Source organism: Peromyscus leucopus, chromosome 2, assembly GCF_004664715.2.
Source record: "Peromyscus leucopus breed LL Stock chromosome 2, UCI_PerLeu_2.1, whole genome shotgun sequence".
NCBI classification, from domain to species: Eukaryota; Metazoa; Chordata; class Mammalia; order Rodentia; family Cricetidae; genus Peromyscus; species Peromyscus leucopus.
Genome location: NC_051064.1, coordinates 11,472,271 through 11,485,736, shown reverse-complemented (window position 1 = coordinate 11,485,736; position 13,466 = coordinate 11,472,271). Strand labels below are relative to the sequence as shown.

Sequence of the window (13,466 nt, the reverse complement as noted above, 5' to 3'; positions counted from 1 at the left end):
ATCTATGCCCCAAACACAAGGGAACCCAATTTGATTATATATCGGCCCTCACACATTAATAGTGGAAGACTTCAGTATCCAACTCTTGCTAATAGACATGTCATCCAGACAAAAACTAAACAGATAAATGCTGTTGCTAATTGACATTATCAACTAAATTATCCTAACAGATATTTACAGAACCTATCACCTAAACACAAAAGAGTATACATAATTCTCAAAACTGGATGAAACTTTCTCCAAAATTGACCACATACTCAGACACAAAACAAGTGTCTACAGATACAAGAAAACTGAAATAAAATGCGGCATCTTCTAAGACCACCATGGGCTAATGCTGGATATCCACAACAACAGAAACTACAGAAAGCTTACAAACTCATGAAAACTGAAAAAACTTACTACAGAATGAAAATGATTTAATTGCTGAAGGGACAAGAAGACCAGTTTTGACCCAGTCACTTTAATTGAGGTGTATAATGTCCCAGATTATGTCACTATCTAATAGACTACTAGCTTTCCGGTAGTGTGGAAAAATGTGAAAATATTACCTCATATATAATGAGTCCTTAAATACAGGCATGGATTCCAGCAGCAAGCATATAAGTCAAAGACAATGATCAAATCTCAAGTCAGATTCTCAGGGCTCCATGGCTAAGCTGTGCATTATTTTTAATGCTCAGCTACTCCTCAGGGAAAAAACATGTTATACCTTGGCAATATGTGAGCATTTCAGATGCAAACACTTCATCATGTGTGTGAACAAAGGCACCTACTGAAGAGGGCACATGCCATTCATTATAGGTAGGAGTTGTCATATCCTGATCATCAATTAGATGGTTTGTGTTTTAAAGTCAGGAGAAGTTTGGATATTCATCAAATGAAAATCCATGAATAGGAAATTGCAGTTCTTACCATCTATAACCCAAACACAAGGACATGAAAGATCATAAAAGAAACACTTTTATGTATGACAAGAGGTGGTTAGCTGAATTACTAAAACAGGAATTTGAAGAGATTTTAGAAGGCAAATAGAGCCTAGTCTTTTACACTTACAGTGAATTTGTCCAGCTGTGTGCTCCTGAGGCTCCTTGACGGAAGGCAACCTTCACAGTGAACATGTCCATAAGTGAAATCCAAACTCAATCCTTATTCCTGCAAGTTTCAGGTCAGGTGTGTTTCTGCTTCCAGATGTTAGAGTCCCAAATCTTGAAGACTTACTCCCACCCCAAATCCCTGACTCTACTTTAGCTTGTATTCAATATCTGACCTCTATTACTTGTTCCTCCCATGACTCTCTTGTGCAAGCTTCTTTGTCTTGTCTAGACATATGTGAGAATTTCCTATCTTTTCTGAGTAGCTTGTGTTCAATTGGTTACCAAAAAAATGAATTTAAAACTCACATCAGGTCATGACACTTTTTGTTACTCAGAGTGTCTTTTATTCACTCAGAGTGAAAGTTCAGGTTCTTGAATGTAACAGAGAGCTCTGATCTTGAATGTAACAGAGAGCTCTGATCTCATGTCTGATCTCACGCCCTTGCCTCTGCTGCCCTTCAACAAATTCATCTCGTGTGTGGTGACATGGCTCAGTCTAGAACCTTCTGTTAGTTTTGGCTCAAATTTCCTCTTCTCAGTTGCTTACCTACACTACCCTATTTTCAATCTCTTGTCCCACAGATTCTTCTTTTATCAGCCAATTAGACGTTTTTCTGTAATATACATTATCTTTTAGATTATATTTTGTTTACCTCTTCATAGACTACTGTTGTTTCCTCTAGTAAAAGTGAAGTTCCACCTAGGCAATGACTCTGCATCATTTTGGTTGTTGGTTTTTGTTTTTGTTTTTGTCTTTTTTTCAATTCAAGGTTTCTTTTTGTAGCTTTGGAGCTTATCCTGGAACTCACTCAATAGATCAGGCTGGCCTCGAACTCACAGTGATCTGCCTGCCTCTGCCTCCCAAGTGTGGGGATTAAAGGCATGTGCCACCACTGCCAGGCTGACTCTGCCTCTTTTATTCACCAATCTAACAGGTTTCAATTCAGCTCCAATATTATCTGCATCATGCTCTGTGTGCTACTTTCCTGCATTACTGATGTCTATTTTAAAATGAAGATTGAAGATTTATGTGGAATTCTACAGAAACTGAGTTTCTCAAGTAAATGGCTTTCTGAAAGGGAAGCTATTTGCATATAAAGAGGAAGTGGAGCAACCAGGAGGGAAAAGTCAAAACCCCTTGTTCCTGTTCTACCCTTTCCCACAAACATTGGCTGTCACTGCAGAAAACTCATGGGAAAGATCCAGCTCTCTGGGTGATGGCTAATTCCTTGCACAACTATTAGTTCCTATTGAGGGACCTTGGAGTTCTTTGTGCTTCTTCTGTTTTGTTTTTTTCTTTCACTCTCTCTCTCTCTCTTTCATCATCTTTTTGTATTTAAACGGTTTTCTTTTCATTTTACATACCAAACAAAGTTCCCCCTCCCTCCCCTCCTTCTGCTCACTCCCACCTTCTCTGTCACAGGCTCTATCTGTGACAGGAGTAACATGGATATATGCTCACATGAGGTAGAGCCAAGAGTATTTCCTACATTCTTTGACATGCAGAGAGTTTATGAAATTGAAAAATTGTTGCTCAACAGATTTCCTGAAACATGGTAGCTTCTATGAACACTGGATAATCAGTAGAAACAAGGAGCTGGGTTCAGGGTGTGGAACCAAATTTAGATGTAGGTGTGAAACCTTAGATGGACAAGGATAGGATACAGATGTCAGTACAATGATTAGTTATCATGCAGGATTTCTGATGTTGTTGCAAATACTTGGGAAAAAACATTTGAAAATGAACTGACACTTTAGGCTCCTGGTTTCAGAGGGTTCTTTCCACACTTACTTGGTTCGTCTGGAGTGGACTCATGCTGAATCAGAGCCTCTTGCAGTAAGAATATGTGTTAAATTGATGTTGTTCTTTCTATAATGGCAGAAAAATGAAGGTATGGATGAGAAACATGAACCTTCATAGGCACATTCAAAGAGGCAGATGCACCCTTTTCCTACTAAGGCCCTATCCCCTAAACATTGGATCAGTTCCTAAAATCATGCCACTGCCTCAGGACCAAATCTTAACACATAAGTTTTGGGGTACACTAGACTCGAATTATAATCTTTGTGTTGAGCAACTCCCCAGTACAGAAGCAAATTCCTGAGATGAATCAAGTAGCAAAGAGAGAAGTTTAATTCAGTTCCCCAATTTAGAGGCTTCAATCCCTTGGCAGTCCTGTAGCTTTGGGTTCTCTGAGAAGATGTTCATCAGATAGAGACAGTGGTAAGGCAAAGCATGGCTGGGTCATAAGCAAGAGAAAAGGAGAGAGCAGGGACTCACAATCCCCTTTGAGAGTGTGTGTGCCTCCAGGCAACTAAGACCAGTACCTTTCCCCCTTCAAGATCTGACATCATTCCACTCTGAGGACCAAGCCACCAGCACATGGCCATTGAGGATCCCAGATAGCAGGTATAGCATTGCTACTCTTAGTCCTTATTTCCTTCTTTCATCCTCTGAACACAAGGGGGAAATCCAAGGCATAGGTGGACAGACAGGGTTTGAGACAAATTTGATTTTAGCAAAAGAGAAGTTTGCTTTCTGTATGAGTTTGCAAGTAATGAAGCAGGGAGACGACACTGGGTTATAAGGAAAATGAAGTTGCTGTCTTATGTGAATGTTACGTATTTTAAGAGATTATTTTATATAACAGTAGAGAAAGACATTTAAAAATGTATCTCTGGGCCGGGCGTTGGTGGCGCATGCCTTTAATCCCAGCACTGGGAGGCAGAGCCAGGCGGATCTCTTTGAGTTTGAGGCCAGCCTGGGCTACCAAGTGAGCTTCAGGAAAGTCACAAATCTACACAGAGAAACCCTGTCTCAAAAAACCAAAAAAAAAAAAAAAAAAATGTATCTCTCTGTATGTACCACTATTCATACATAAACAAAAACAGAAGTGTATGTACAATCAAGATATGTAGAAGTAGGCTCTGTCTTGGTAATAGAGAATGTTATTTGAAGGATTTATTGCCATTTTCAGATAAAAAGAATCTCAGGAAAATACTTGGCAGAAAGAGAGTGTCAGATACATCAGTGACAAGAATTCTGAATTTTATCTGTGGATATGTGAGATTAATCTTGGTTGTCCACTTGATGGGGCTGAAAATCCACCTTGGAGATTAGTGAAGCCAGTTCTCTGAGGTCTGTTTTAGGGATCATGGATCTGGTGGGTAGCAAATGCTGGGCAGGATTTGATTTTCATCTTTGAAGTGTTTTTGGTTGTTCCTCATAGATTGAGAAGCCTGAGGTGTGGGGCATTTACCAACAACCCCACAGCTCCCCAGAGTTTTCTTGAGTGTGAGCAGCAGGAAATATTAGATAGAAGGATTTATTGTGGAGATAAACAGATAGAAAATAAAGAGTAGTCTTGAGAGGGCCTGGAACGTATTCCAATGGCCCTGAATATCTCTGATTCAGGGTATTTATAGAAATGCTAAGGGGTGGAGCAAAAGACCTCCCCCCGCACAGTCAAGTGCAGACCATCTCAGACACCTGCACTCAGGCCCATGGTCCTAATCATCCTCTCTATGCAGACCTGCTGGGTAAAGCCGCGAGGAACCCGAAAACCGGCTCCCAAACTGAGGGGTCTGCCATCCAACATTTTCTATATCTTTCTGAGATTAATTTATAGTTAGAAGTCAGGTTGCCAAATGTGGTTTAAAAAAAGATTAAAAAAGAAGGTCTTTGCCTGGACTGAGTCTACCAGGTCGATCTCAGTCCTCGGGGGAGGCTTTGCCCTGGAGGAGGTGGGAATGGGGGGTGGACTGGGGGGAAGGGGAGGCAGGATGGGGGAGAACAAGGGAATCCATGGCTGATATGTAGAACTGAATGGTATTGTAAAATAAAATAAAAGGAAAAAAAAAGAAGGTCTTGTAGTTGCACTGGTGGTATAACTCAATAGTGAGTATATATTTAGTACCTATGAGGCAGTGAATTCAATCTCCAGCTCCAGAGAGGAGGTGAGATATAAAGGAAGGAAGGAAGGAGGTAAAAATAGGAAAGAAAGCACAAGTCTCAAGGTGGCTGGCTTAGGTTTAAATCTTGCATTTGTACTAATGTGAGTGATGACAAGAAATTCTTTTCTGCTTCAGTTTCTCCTTGTGGATCATATCAGTAAGAGCATCTATCACACAGTTGTGGCGAAAATTCACCAAGTTAAAAGCTGGAAGTGCTAAGAACCTTGTGTGTGTGTGTGTGTGTGTGTGTGTGTGTAGGAGGTCTCATTTTGTACTGCTGGAATTGTGTGCTGTGTAAGTAATTGGAATAATGTTATAAGTGAGACCCTGGCCCTCTAGGTGATGTAACAGCCTCATTGTTTCAGAAATTTATATACGATTCTCTGAATATTATTTTGTTTTTCAACTTGTGATGTTATAAAAACATAAGGAAATTATTGTTGTTTGAAGCATCTGGCAGCTGCTCCCAGTGCCTTCCTGCAGGTGAAGGACTCACAGCAAACTCTGGCTCTAGGCTCTCAGACAAGACATTAATCTTCCTTCCTGCCTAAGCTCCTGTGTTTACCTGCTTCCCATGAATTCTGTGAACAAGGCTGGCTGGAAACAGGGAGAGAGGATTCTACTCCCTGGACATGCACACCTGTGAGACCCAGCAAGAGGGTCAGCAACAGGATACTGTGAGGAGTCTGGGTCTAGGAGGCAGGGTCTGGCATTATGGAGATTTAGGGTAGGGTGTCTGATGTCTAGTGTCTATGCTGATAAGTGTTGCAGAATATTTGTATATTGTGAAGACGTGTCTTTGCCAAGGCACCTTCTGATTGATTTAATAAGGAGCTGAATGGTCAGTAGCAAGGCAGGAAGAGGTTAGGCAGGATTCCTGAGGGGAGAGAGAGGAGAAGGAGAATCTAGGTGTGGGGATTTCTCCAGGAGACTTAGAGTAAGTTGGATATGCCACACTGAGAAAAGGTAAAAGCCTCATGGCAGAATGTAGTGAATAGAAACAGGTTAATATATGTTATAAGAGGTAGGTGGGTTTATAGTTTAAGTAGTAAGTGCTAGTTGGGGTTAGGCTAAGGCAAAGATTTCATAGTTAATGAGTCTCCATGTTATTATTTGTGTGCTGGTGCTCCAGAAGAAAATAATACTACAATAGGTTGGATTCCATAATCTGCTCTGTGGAGAGAAAAGATTATTTGGCTCCCTCCTCATGGAGTGGCTTTGTTAGAGGGAATCAACACAGGATGTGTGGTTTTGAACCAGAAACTAGGCAGTGAAGTCACCTGGAGGGGAGGGGTTCCTCACGGTGGATTTTCAGAGAGACAAAGATGAGTGTGGCAAGAAGAGGCCTTTCTCTCTGGAGCCTACCTTAGTCCTACATGGTTCTTCATTACATCTTGAGGTCTTGGTCACTCACCACCTGGGATCTAAGCTTAGTAAGATGTGCCTCAAACACTCAGCTCTGAAATCTAAGATGCAGTAGATGTCTGACTTCTTCCATCTCTCTCTTAAGGAGAAATACTCAACTGATTCCAGAATAGTGCTCATGAGGTCAACCTAACGCTGGTATGGAATACTCTCTGATCTTGAAATGATTCCTATTGCAATCTTCTACTGATATAGTAGTAAAGAGTATGAATGCTTTTTTTTATGGAACACTTAGTAGTAAATATGTCTGTACCAAACAAAACATAATTTCCTGATTTCTCTAGAAGAGAAGTTTGGTGAACTTCAATAAACATCTACTTTACTGTGGAGATTTGTAATTTGTTGTTTATACTGAACGAGGGGAATAAGGTAGACACTTTCTTGGGGCATGGAAGACACCATCACATTGATGCCCACCTCTGTTGAACACTGAAAGCACCTATTCATCTCCCTTGTGTAAAAAAGGAACTGGAGAGAGAGAGGAAAGATAAATGAATATTCTGACCCACAAAGAGTGTGAGCCAAGGCTTAGCACAAGATCAGCCACCTGCTCAGACTTTATTTTTCCTTTCTTAATTAGGGATCATATATTTCTTGTTGAACGTTAGTGATACTTTAATGAGATAATGGGTATAAAATGCCTGAAAACTTTTAGGTCACTATTGATACTCATGGTGTCAGGGGAAGACAGAAAAAACAAATACTGTTTTTGAAGGGACCTTACCTCATGGGACTAGTTGCTTACAAGTGGCCTTCTGCCACTCTCTGAACCTCCTATGTACTAGCTTATGTGTCATCCCTGGACTGCCTCTTACTTCTGAGATCAGTTGCCTCCACTGGGATTCTATGTCCTCCACTCCTCGCTGATCATGTGAAGTGCCAGCCAATAACCCAGGGCCCTTGGTTGTCGCATAGTTTACACTTGGTAGCATCACTTGAGAGGGCTGCATGTGCTTGGGATAAAGTACGGAGACAATAGATGTGCATGATTTTCCGAGTATAGTTGTCTGTGCATGTCTAGGCTTTTGTATCAGAGTGAGGATAGAAAGAGGCCTCACTTCTGTCTTGGACTGAACCACATTGGAATCTGAACCCCAGTTATGGTGTGCTTGAAATTCCCCACCCATATTGATGTGCCTGAAACTATTCAGTTATAGATGGGATATTTATTTTCTTACAAAACCCAAGATTTAAATTTTTTTGAGATTTTATTTATTTTTATTTTATGTGCATGAGTGTATAAACTGTGTACCATGTGCATACAGTTCTCAAAGAGGCCAGAAGATGACTGTGACTCTCATGAGTTTAGAGTTACAGATTTGAGCTGCCATTTGGGTGCCAATAATTGAACCTTGGTCCTCTGGTGGAATATCATCTGCCAAGCCATTTCTCTACCCCTCAAATTCAAGATTTTTAGTTGCCAATCTAGAGGAAGAAACTATTTTAACAGATTTTTATCTTCAGGATTCTTCCAGATCCCAATTTACCTAGAAGAAGGTAACCAGCCTATGCCACGGAGCTCACTGTGTCTCCATCTGTTTTTCCTTCAAGGGAAAACTCAACAATTATGGTTAGCTTCCTCCAACTTCCTCACTGAGAAAAAATTAGAGCCACCAGTGATCTTTGCAGGGTTCCAGGATCACCCGGAGACTGAGTAAGTATTGAAGAATATTTATGGTATTTTTTAATATTACTACAACAAGTAAGAGGCCTAAAGGACCAGTTACAGCTTTACAATGGTTATAAGGCATACATTCTAAAGAAAGAGGGAGTGGGAAAGAGCACATCAGAAAAAGTCACATATGGCAGAAATGTTACAATTTGGAAAAGTTGTGTTTAAAATGTTTAGTTCTAGAGAAAAGGCTCAATCCACAAAGTGACTGCCTTGAAAGCAAGTTTTAAATTCTTAACCACATCACCTGACCTGAAAGCAGGACATGTCAGTGTACATGCATGCACCTGTAAGAGAAAGAGAAAGGAAGCACTGTTCTATATTCATCTGTGGAGGCCAGAGGACAGTTTGCTGGAGACAGTTCTCTCCTTTTACCATGTGAATCCTGAAAAGCAAACCCAAGTTATTAGTGTTTGTGGTAAGTGGCTCAAGCTGCTGAACCATTTTGCTGGACCCAACATTCTGTTTATATGCCTATTTGCCTACTAAACCTGCAACATTAGTTGGACCAAGTCTGCATATATCAAAAGACTCTGGAGAAAGAGGAAAAGCATGTATTCGGGCTGATTCGGGAACAATGATGACACATACAGAAGTTATTTTCATTATTTATATTTCTCACTTCATTCATCTTCACTCTTTACTATTTACAACATTCTGTACTCTTGATTTTTTTTAACTTTGGATATACTATTCCTGTTTTGTGTCACACATAAATGCTATGTCAGATACAGAGGGATGAAAAGAAAGAGAGAGAGAGAAAGAAAGCAGACCCACATCATGATGTCTTAGAGATTTGATATGATCCACATATTTCTCTCTTCACACCTTTGTGGACCACATTTCTTGCAAAGACATCATTCTTGTATACTCATCCTCATAGCTCTACTGTAACTGGTTGAGAACAAACTTTGGTTTGGGTTATCATTGGCTCCACAAATGAGGATTCATTAGTCAGCTCTGTGTGTAACCTAACATTGTTGTGACAATCTGTTGAATACTTTTATGTTCACAAACTTGAAAAGATTTAACACTGTATCAAAAATGTCCTCAAGGGAACAGATTTGACTGAAACTCTTGGTATTAGTCTCCTGAACTCAAAGGAATTCTTCATTCATTCTTTGGGGCCCATCCTCTCCACAATTCTTTTGTTTGCTTTTGGGCTCTCTTTTCTTAATAAACTTATTATTTTTATCATTAAATACATATTCTCTGCCTTTATTTCTCACAGAATCAAATTCTTCAAAACAAGCTGCTACCAGAAACAAAGAAGGAGACTTGTGAACATGACGAAGGGAAACATCTGTTCAATCCTGGACCTTCTGCATAAGAAATATCATTGATTCCTTGGTTGCTCCATGCTTCTTGTCATGTAAGCTATCCTGAACCAAGTCACAAGGTGTAATGCTTCCTGCCAACATCTGAAAACATAAAAGTCAGGTAGCCCTTTGTTTGGGGGGTTTCTCTGAGGAGGCTCTTCCAGTCTGTTCTCCCTGCTGCCATCCTTCCCACGGAGGTTATCTCCTTCCCCCTAGTTCTCTTGTTCAGAATGAAGCTCTCTTTCAGGTGCAAAAAGAAAGCCTCATCTTTCTTTTTAAGACAATTGTGCTGTTTTGGAAATTTATCATTTATATCTCTATCCCTCCTCCCCCTCTCTGTGTGTGTGTGTCTATCATCTAATTTATCATCTACCTATACTTCAGTTTTAGTCTCCTCCCTTCTACCTTAAGGTAATAACACAGCTTCATAGTTCTTTCTCCTTATGAACCTTACTCCTGATGGGTAATAGTATTTCAGCTTTCTTTCCTCAACCAACCATGTTTTCCTTTTTGCATATATTTAACCCTGGGATAAGGAATGAACATATGATAGAGTGAAATTTTATAAAAACATGAGGGAAAGGAGAGAGTGAGCTTTGAAGACACAATGGGAAAAAGCAGAGAAGTAACTCTGCTTCATTCAGTTTCTCTAAGTATCCTGCTCTCTGAAATGCAAGCTTGTTGGGGATGTGGCAACATTGCAAGTAGATTTGTCTGGAGTGAAGGCTCAGAAGACATGAGCCTCAGAAGAGCTATGGATATAATGCTGTGGTGTATGTGGGTTGGGTTGGCCTGGGATGGATTGTTAATCTGTGTTCTTCAGTTTAAACTGTTGATAGCATGAAATTGTCCACAATGAACAGTATATACATGACAGAGCAATGTAAACATTGCAAATCAACACTGGTTCTCTATAGGCTCAAAATATGAAGTTACCATGTCAAGGGTGAACACAAATATTTTAAAATCATCACTGTATGTGGAAGAGAGCTGAAAGAGAAAAGAAAATGATTCAAATTCTCTGAACTTTCCCAATATTTTCACCATGATCAACACAACTGGCAACATGTGCTCATCACATTGGAGCTTGGGTAGGTTTTAATGGAGGAGTCTAAGGTACTTGTATAGAGAGCAAGTCAGGGTTCAGAGCTGCTTTCTAGAGTTCCTGCCTCATACAGCTAATGCAGACCCAACTCTGAGGCATTATGGCCCATGAAGAAGGGCAAACAAGGAATGCTAGGCCAGCCACTGATCTGGAGGAGGAGGAGCAGTTAAAAACAGAGTCTACAAAATCTTCTCATCAGCTGCTTCTTCCAGGCTGAAACCCTCCAAGTGACTCAGTTTAATATAGAGGCTGAGTCTCCTCTGACAGTGGAGAAAAAAAGATAACTTTGGAATCCTGTCCTATGCAACTCTCCTCTCTTCAATTTCAAATCATCTTCTGAAAGTTGTGTTTCTGGTGCTGACTTCTCTGAGTATTCATGTTCTGAGTGGAGGAGAAGACCATGTCAGACCATTGTGACACAGCCTCCTCCAAGTGTCAGGATTCAGATCCATGTGCTTTCTTTATGCTCACAGCAGTGTCTCAAATGGAAAGAGTCCTTAGAGAAGCCACCTGAAACCTCTAAAGATTGTTCCCTTAACGTTTACTAAGGTTGAAGTTGGCTTCACAGGGAAGCAACCATGCCCTTATCACTCACACAACCCCTTGTCCCATGTCCTCTTCTTGTCCATGTCTGGTAATTCTCCAGATCTTTTATATCACCCACATCTCCCAGGATTTGGGGAACCTCTCAGTAGGTTCATTTTGACACTTGAGGATCCCTAGAAACCTGTCACATACTTTAGAGACCAGATATCTTCCCCTTCTGTCTATCCTTGTACTGTCCTACCTCCATATCCTGTAACTTACGGTCAATCCTTCTGCTTCCTGTAGATGTAAATGGCAGAGATAACAACCACCAGCAGCATCCTGAGACCAAGAAGAAGAGCTACAAAGACTGTGGCAGGAGATGATGTCTCCAGTACTGCAAATCAAGGACTAGAGGGAGCCATTAGAGAAGACACCACCATGGTGCATTCCTCAGGGCACTATTTGGAGGTATGGCCTTGTTGAAGTAGGTGTGAGCTTTGGAGGAAGTATATAACTCTGGGGGCAGGCTTCATGGTTTCTTTTGTTTAAGTTTCCCTCATTGTGATTGACAGTCCACTTCCTGTAACTTTTAGATCATGATGTAGCCAGCACCATGTTTGCCTGCATATGACCATGCTCCTATCAATGATGACTGAACCTCTGAAACTGTAAGTGAACCACCCCAATTAAATGTTTTCCTTAGAAGAGTTGTTATGGTCATGGTGCCTCTTCACATCAATAGAAATCCTAAATAAGACACCCATCTAAGGATACAAAAGCACATTAAATCAGTAGATTTTGAATCTGTATCATGTAAAAATGAGTAAGAATTTTATAGGAAGAAAAAAATATGACAATTAGACTAGCCTCAGACAGAAAGAACAGGTTTTATTTAATGCCATACATGTAGCATTTCTTTTTTTGCCACACTGTGATAAGCACACAGTTCCTAGTCACTTTTGCATCCAAGGGCAGGGAAAGGAAAGGAGGCTTTATGAGGGGTAGAAGGGAGACATTAGCTGTATTCTTTACATTGTTTTTTTGGAAGCTACATTGTCCACACATTTTTTTCTTTATTAAGAAATTCTTTTGTTCATTTTACATACCAGCCACAGATCCCATCTCCTCTCTCTTCCCTTCCTGCTCCCCACAGCCTTCCCACCCATCCCATCTTCCATCCCCTCCTTCTAAAAAGTAAGGCCTCCCATGGGGAGTGAGTAAAACCTGATGCATTCACTTGAGACTGTTCCAAGCCCCTCCTCAGGCATCAAGGCTGTGCAAGGTGTCCCACCACTGGTAATGGGCTCCAAAAAGCCAGTTCATGCACCACGGAAAGATTCTGATCCTACTGCCAGGGGCCCCTTAAACAGACTAAGCTACACAACTGTCTCACTTATACACAGGACCTAGTCCAGTCGCATGCATGCTCCAAAGCTATTGGCCTAATGTTCACGAGTTCCCACTAGCTTGAATCTGTTGTCTCTATAGATTTCCCCATCAAGATCTCAGTTCACCTTGCTGATAGAATCCCTCTTCTCTCTCTTAAACTGGACTCCTGGAGCTTGGCCTGATGCTTGGCTGTGGATCTCTGCATCTGCTTCCATCAGTTACTGGAGAAAGGTTCTATGATGACAGTTAGGGTATTCACCAATCTGATTACCAGGGTAGTTCAGCTCAGGCACTCTCTCCACCATTGCTAGTAGTCTAAGCTGTGGTTTTCCTTGTGGATTCCTGGGAACTTTCCTAGAATCGGGTTTCTCTCTATCCCCGTGATGTCTCCTTCTATCAAGATTTCTCATTCATTGCTCTCCCACTCTATCCTTGTTCCAATTTAACCATTCCATTCTCTCATGTTGCCATCCCCTACCCCCTACCCCCTATTGCGCCCACTCACCTCAATTTCCTCAGGATGTCCCATCCATTTACCCTTCTCAGAGTGATCCATATGTCCCTCTTAGGGATTTCCTTGTTAGCTAGCTTCTCTGGAGTTGTGGGCTGTAGTTGTTATCCTTTGCTTTACATCTACTATCCACTTATGAGTGAGTCCAAACCATCTTTGTCCTTCTGAGTCTGGGTTACCTCACTCAGGATGATATTTTCTAGTTCTATCCATTTGTCTGCAAATTTCATGAGGTCATTGTTTTGTTGTTGTTGTTGTTTATAGCTGAGTAATATTCCATTGTGTATATGTACAAGATTTACTTTAACCATTCTTCAGTTGATGGACATCTAGGTTGTTTACAGGTTCTGGCTATTACAAATAATGCTGCTATGAACATAGTTGAACATGTGTCCTTGTGGTATGATTGAGCATTCCTTGAGTTTATGTCCGAGTGGTATCATTGGGTCTTGAGGTAGATTGATTC

The 13,466-nt window shown here is 40.9% G+C and overlaps 1 protein-coding gene and 1 long non-coding RNA gene across 2 annotated transcripts in view; one reads left to right on the top strand and one right to left on the bottom strand.

Moving 5' to 3' along the window:
- LOC114704109 (signal-regulatory protein beta-1-like) overlaps positions 1–1,503 on the bottom strand; it is a 30,802-nt gene extending 29,299 nt beyond the window's left edge. Inside the window, exon 1 of the mRNA XM_037202372.1 lies at positions 1,057–1,503. The gene's annotated coding sequence lies outside the window, so the exon portion shown is untranslated. The remainder of the gene's footprint in view (positions 1–1,056) is intronic.
- A 1,777-nt stretch (positions 1,504–3,280) lies between these two features.
- On the top strand, positions 3,281–11,562 carry LOC119087376. Its single transcript, XR_005090791.1, has 4 exons — positions 3,281–3,507; positions 8,028–8,130; positions 9,380–9,520; positions 11,404–11,562. It is a non-coding gene; the product is annotated as an uncharacterized LOC119087376 (long non-coding RNA).
- Positions 11,563–13,466: the final 1,904 nt, after the last annotated feature.